The sequence below is a fragment of the Dasypus novemcinctus genome, chromosome 10 (assembly GCF_030445035.2).
Source record: "Dasypus novemcinctus isolate mDasNov1 chromosome 10, mDasNov1.1.hap2, whole genome shotgun sequence".
In the NCBI taxonomy this organism is placed as follows: Eukaryota; Metazoa; Chordata; class Mammalia; order Cingulata; family Dasypodidae; genus Dasypus; species Dasypus novemcinctus.
Window position 1 is genome coordinate 88176451 of NC_080682.1, and position 7041 is coordinate 88183491.

General features: G+C 37.7%; 1 pseudogene; it reads right to left on the bottom strand.

Annotated features, from left to right (window-relative positions):
* Window positions 1-860: 860 nt before the first annotated feature.
* LOC139439930 (olfactory receptor 5P4-like) lies at window positions 861-1787 on the bottom strand (annotated as a pseudogene).
* Window positions 1788-7041: the final 5254 nt, after the last annotated feature.

A 7041-nucleotide genomic window follows, 5' to 3' on the forward strand; every position in this document is an offset into this window, starting at 1 on the left:
ACTGTCTAGCACAGGTTGATCAGGAAAAGTTCCTTTCCCAAATGTTATTTTACAAGTTATTATTCAAAGAAAATTGGCCTTTGGTTGAAATATGTCTCTCTCTATATAAATAGGACTCTGCAATTGATGAATAGGCAAGGTTTCAAGTAGAAATTATTTCCCAAAGGTTTTCTTACCTTAAAAAAATTTATACTTAACTTGAATCCAGCAGATGTTCATGTAAATGACACATTTAACATAACTGGAAGTAAGCATTGGCTTTTTATATTTATAGGAACTCTTCACTATAAAAGTGTGATGGTTACATTCATGTGTCAACTGGGCCAGATTATGGTATCCAAGTGTTTGGTCAAGCAAGCCTTGGCCTGATGTTATTATGAGGATACTTTGTGGATTTAAGTCTTCAGTAAATTGATTGCATCTACAGCTGATTACATTTACAATCAACAGAGGAGATTGCCTTCAACAATAAGAGAAGTCTCATCCAATCAGTTGAAAGCATTAGAAGAAGTGACTTCAGCAGTCAGAAGGGAGAATTTCCACCTTTACTTCAGCCTGCCAGCTTTTCCTGGGAAATTCATCAAAAACATTCAACAGAGCTCCCAGCTTGCAGCCTGCCCTTCAGAATTTGGACTTGCCCATCTCCACAGTCATGTATGACAATTCCCCGTTTTAAAAACTCATAATATTTACCTATACACATACACACACACATTCACACATGTCTCCTATTGGTTTTATTTCCCTAGAGAACCAAGAATAATTTTAAAAAGTGAAAAATTAATTATAAATACCATAAACATATCAGCATACATTTCCCCCAAATCCTTAATTCTATAATTGATAGATTTACATCTGATTTAATTCAGGAAAACCAGTGTTTTTTTAGCCATCCATTTTCTCATGGCCTCTTTCACCTCCTTGTTCCTCAGACTGTAGATGCCAAAGGACAACATTGGGATTTCTACTGTGTAGATCACAGATGCCACTTTGACCTGATCAGCTGAACAGCTGGACTTGGGTATCACGTAAACAAGCATAACTGTCCCATAAAACAAAATTATTGCAGTGAGGTCAGAAATGCAGGTAGAGAAGTCCTTATTCATCTCCTCAGTAGATTGCATATTCAGGACTGAGTGGAGGATGTAGATGTAGGACACAATTATGGTAAACAGTGTGCTTACAAGGACAGATCAGAAGAGATGGCAGGACAATTTCAGCAATATAAACATGGCCACAAGACACTTTCAGAAATAGGAAGAGGTCACAGGAAAAAAAAATGGTTGATTTTCTTTGATCCACAGAAAAATAAGTTCATCAAATGCCAACAAATGATGAAGCATTCATGCATCCACCCAGGTATATACGAAGCTCCCAATAGGAGGAATCAGACCATTGGGACATTTGGGTGGTGGAGTAGAATAGGGGAGAACAGATGGCTACATAGCAGTCATAGGCTACAGTGGCCAGCAAGTAGCACTCTGTAGTCCCAAAAGTAACATTAGAGCCAAACTGGACTATACAGCCAACGACAGCAAACTCATGAGCATGACAAGTGTGGCTGATGCGGAGTATCCCTTATCCACAAGGCCAAATGACTGAGAAAAAGGTACATTGAGGTGTGATGCTTAGAGCTGTTTTGGGTTAAAATGATTATGCTGATACGGCCTATTACAGTAACTACATAGACTGCTAAAAAGTTACAAATAAGTAGGACATAGTAAAGGATTATCTGTTAAACCCAAAATAATGAACTCTGGTACTACTGTATGGTTTTCAGTCTCCATATAATCTTTTACTAGTGCCTACTGAAACTAAATCAGAGGAAGTTAAATTGGAAATTAAATGACCCCACAATTAAAGCATAATAATTTTATAATTAAACATTTAAAATGATAACTTCACCTCACTTATGTGGAATACTATGTGTACATGAATTTTCAAAGTTGATAAGCATGCTAAAATGACCTTTAGATCAACAATTCTACTCCTATTTGTATAACCTAGAGAAAGTCTTCCCTGTGTGTACAGGAGATATGAGATATGTAAATGGATATAAACAGCAGCATTTATTGTAATAACACAAAACTGTAAACAAGTTAAATGTTAATAGAAAGGAAAGTTGTTTATTTTCCATCCCCATCTCAAATGTACCTCTCACCCACGGTTCTGTATCTTAGTACATTCTTTCTCCATTTATCCAGTTGATCAGGCCAACAAATATAGAGTTGACTTTAACATCTCCTTCTTTCTTAATTGCTATTTTTCCTAGAATACAAAAAAATATATATATCCTTAGTTAGAATAATTGATGTCAAGGGTTAGAAGCTTTCTATATTCAAGTTGAAAAGGTCAAATAGAATGTTTGGTTATTCTGCAGTTTTCCAGGACTTATCTCCTACATCATACTTTTCATAGCTATGGGATTGTGTGAGGTTGTAAGAAGAGTCTAGAAACTTTTATGGACTGGGATTAAATGAAAAGTGAACTGAAATATTTGGAGGTCTGCATTAAGTAAGTTTTGTTTCACAAGGTTTAATAAGAAACTGTAAGGAAATAAGAAGTGGGAACATCTAGCAGGGAGACTTAAGGAGGTAGGGATAGATGAAGCCCACTAGGAAAGCTGGCAAATTAGATTGAAACACAGATTAACATTAAGAATAATGGTCCCTTTGTTCAAAATAGAGTACATGATAAGGACATCATATTTCTTCCCATGATTCCTTTCATTTTAAGACCAACCTGTTCTTTTTATTTAAGAATATCTATCTGAAGAAGACTGAAGACAACTATATACATAGCTATCAGCAACAATGCTCTTAGCCAACCCTGCTATCACATTTTTCTCTTCACAATTATAAATCAGTCCATGTTACATGCGAATCATCACAGTGGTATGCCACATTATGAATAGTACTAGGATTATGTGACTGAATTCCCAAGTTATGGCTTTTTAAACTAGGCAAAGGCCCAAACCAGAAATGACTCTTATATTTTTAAAGAAAATAGAAATATGAAAGACACAACTAACCCTACCTGAAGTTGAAGTTTTAGATCAACATGATCAATACAGTTACAGCAATCTGAAATGTGGCTATACTCAGTGGTCCGGGTTTTCATGTCACCTATGTATAGAGATAATTTGAGTTTACAGTACAATTTCATTTTCAAGTATTCACCTAGTGGAATTGCAAGATTATTTTCAATGTAATAAGTGACCCACATTTTTTAAAAATCATAGATATTTTCCACATGTCTTACAGATCTATCTGCCCTAGGATACTTGAGATGCATACCACATTTGTTAGTGATAGATTTTTCTCTCTCCTTCTCATTCTCTCACACACACAGATAAACACATACACACATATAAACACTCCTCGCCTCTCCCCGCTTCCACTCTTATCCACCAACATATTTGCCTTCCTATAGAAAAATGGAAGACCACACCAACATTTTTCCTATGACCCTGACACACACAGCTGCCACACTGACTGGAAAGATTGTAGGGATACATTACTATGATTGACTCTGGTTGTGTTCTTGAACTGTGACTACCTATCAAAACATTCTCTAGGTTGAAAGTCAGGTTCTTCTGGTCCTGGGACAGAAGGAGGTCATAAGGCAGCCCCTACAGAGAAAAGCTAAACCCACTAATCCACACTGGGAAGATCCAATAGCTCAAACACTTAATCTCTAAGAAATTAAGGAATGGACATGCTCTGAGGTTCCATCTGTCTAGAAAGGCACATTTGCTGTAAATTGTAAGGAAGTCTAGTTGTTGCTAATGAATGGTACAAATAAGGTGTCAATGGTTACATGAAAACATTATGTTACACGTGGGAAAATTTAATTCCTTTTCCCAAGTCCCCTTACCCTGACATTTTTTCACACTACTTGATTAAGTACTCATTTTAGTTGAAGATCTTGCTCTTTCCCTAGTGTGAGGGTTCAGTATCCATGACTAATTAGCTTCATATCTCCAATTAATAGTCCAGTGCTGAGAACACAAGTGGCATTAATAGATGTTTGTTGAGTTAATGTTAAATATACAAGTAGAAATGTCTTTTCTGTCTTTTCATTGTTCTATGACCTAAAGATAAGTGAGCACTCTTAAGTCTCTCTCTTTATCCAACTTTATTAGTCAGACAAAGGGGTGCTGATGCAAAGTATCAGAAATCTGTTGGCTTTTAAAAGAATATTTATTTAGGGTAAAGGCTTATAGCTACAAGCCATAAATCAGAGGTTCTTAACTTTTTTGTTCCACAGACCCTTTGCCAGTCAGGTGAAAACTACAGACCCCTTATTACATCCACACTATACTGTGTTGCGGCTGGGGCGGCTTGCACCCTGACACTGACGGGGGGGTTTGGAGGGGTCAGCTGGCCGCAAAGGTGTCTGAGGCTGCGGCAGACAGCCTCAGAGGGGCTCTCAGGTGTGGAGGATGCACGGCAAGGGGAGGAAGAAAGCCGCGGAGACCAGGTCTGTACGCAAGTCCGTTTTATTAAGGAAGTGCAGTGGGTTATATAGAGAATGAGGAGGGCGGGGTAGAGCAGGAGGAGTGAGGGCTACGGGGCAGCTGGGGATTGGCAGAAACTTGTGGGTGGACTTGTGGTTTTGTGCTGTTAGCTGTTGCTAGGGAAGTGGGCAGATTTCAGGTTATGGTGCAACACTGTGTATTATTTAATAAATATATCACACCTGCACCAACACATCCCCACAAGAATAATGTTTTTTTTTTTATTTCAATTCAAGCTCATGGATCCCTTGTTAAAAACTCCTGCCCTAAAGAGACCAATGCAAGGTTGCTTTCTCACCATAGTCAGTTGCCACATTTTAAGCAAGATGGCGAACAATCTCTGCCTGGTCTTTCAGGACTTCCTATATCAGTCACTGGCATAGGTCTCATTTTTTCCAGGCCTTCTTGGCTGCTCTGTTCTCTTTGGCTGCAAACTATCAGGAAATGGTTCATATCTCATCCCAGGGTTTTAGCTGTTTGAGCCTTCTCCTTTCTGTCACATGGCAGGGCCAGAATGACCAAGTTCTCTCCTCTTCTATGTGTATTCTTGCATAAGTATCCTATTTATATAGGTCAACCAAGGGGGTGGGGATTAAACCTGAGTCATACCTTACTGACATTGTTGAATCAAAACCCTAAATTGATTTTATCAAGTAAAATTAAAACCTTTGAATTTAATACAATCAAAGGGTATCACACCAAAGGAAACAGACCAGTTTACAAAAATAATCTTTTTCTTTTTTGGGGTTCAGAAATAATATCAAATTGTCACAACAACTATAAACCACTCTATAATTGTATTCATCACAATCCACCCACCTTCTAAATGGTCAGATGCAAGGTGTTCGGCCCTGTTTCATAAATTAACAAATATTACTTTATTTAATCCTCTAATCATTAAATAGACCTCAATATTTTCCTCTCATGACAGATGTGGAATTTGAAGTACAAAAAATTGAATAACTTGCCTGAAATCCCACAGCTGGTTAGTGGCAGAAGTGGGATTCAAACCCACAAGGAAGGGTCAAGAATCATGCTCTTAACAAATAACTACTACCTCTACCATGATTACCTCACAGAAGCAATATAAATTTCCTGAAATTGCTTGATTGATGGATTGCGTTTCTTGGAATATGATTTAACAATGGAAGTAAGCCACAGATTTAAATTAGGTTTAAAAGGGAAGTGGACTTGGCCCAATGGATAGGGCATCCATCTACCACATGGGTGGTTCGCGGTTCAAACCCTGGGCTTCCTTGACCCGTGTGGAGCTGGCCCATGTGCATTGCTGATGCGTGCAAGGAGTGCCCTGCCACACAGAGGTGTCCCCCAAGTAGGGGAGCCCTACATGCAAGGAGTGTGCCCCATAAGGAGAGATGCCCAGCGTGAAAGTAAGTGCAGCCTGCCCAAGAATGGTGCTGCACACACGGAGAACTGATGCAGCAAGATGATGTAACAAAAAGAGACACAGATTCCCATGTCGCTGACAACAACAGAAGCGGACAAAGAAGAACACGCAGCAAATGGACACAGAGAACAGAAAACTGGGGCAGGGGGGAAAGGGAGGAAGGAGAGAGAAATAAGTAAAAAAATAAATCTTAAAAAAAAAAAAAAGAAAAAAGAAATTAGGTTTAAAAATCTAACCATCACCTGTATTATACATGAAATTGGATATGAAGCCCTGGATCAAATAATTCGTTTTTATTATTATTATTATTTATTTATTTATTTTCAGAGATCTTTATTTCTTTAATCCATTTGCTTTAATTCATTTGCATTTATGGTTCCTGCTTTTATTTTTAGGTTTTTGATCCATTTTGAGTTAATTTTTGGAGAAGGTGTGAGATAGGGGTCCTCTTTCCTTCTTTTGGCTATGGATATCCAATTCTTTCAGCACCATTTGTTGAATGGATTGTTCTGCCCAAGCAGTGTGAGTTTGACTGGTTAGTCAAAAATCACTTACCATATATGTGAGGGTCTCTTTCTGAACCATAAATTTGGTTCCATTGGTCTATAGTGTTTGTCTTTAGGTCAGTCCCATGCTGTTTTTACCACTATAGCTAAGTAATATGATTGAAAGTCTGGAGATGAGGGTTTGCTTTTCCTGTTTATGGTGCTTCTGGCTATTCAGGACCCCTTGCCTTTCCAAATAAATTTGATATTCACATTTTCAATTTTTTCTTTATTGCCGGTAGAATTTTTATCAGGAAAGCATTGAATCTATGTATCATTTTGAGTGGACTTGATATCTTAATGATATTTACTCTTCCAATCCATGAGCATAGAATGTTCTTCCAGTTATTTAGACCTTTTTTATTTCTTTTAACATTGAATTGCAGTTTTCTGAATACAAGTACTTTACATCGCTGCCTATGTTTATTTCTGACTATTTGAGTTTTATCTGTCATATTTTATTTTCACCAGTCTTTGACACATTTAATTACTCTTATTGATATAATCTTCATTTCTAGACTCTCCTCCAGGCCTCTCTCTCCTGTCTTTTCTTTTCAGGCTCTAGCACA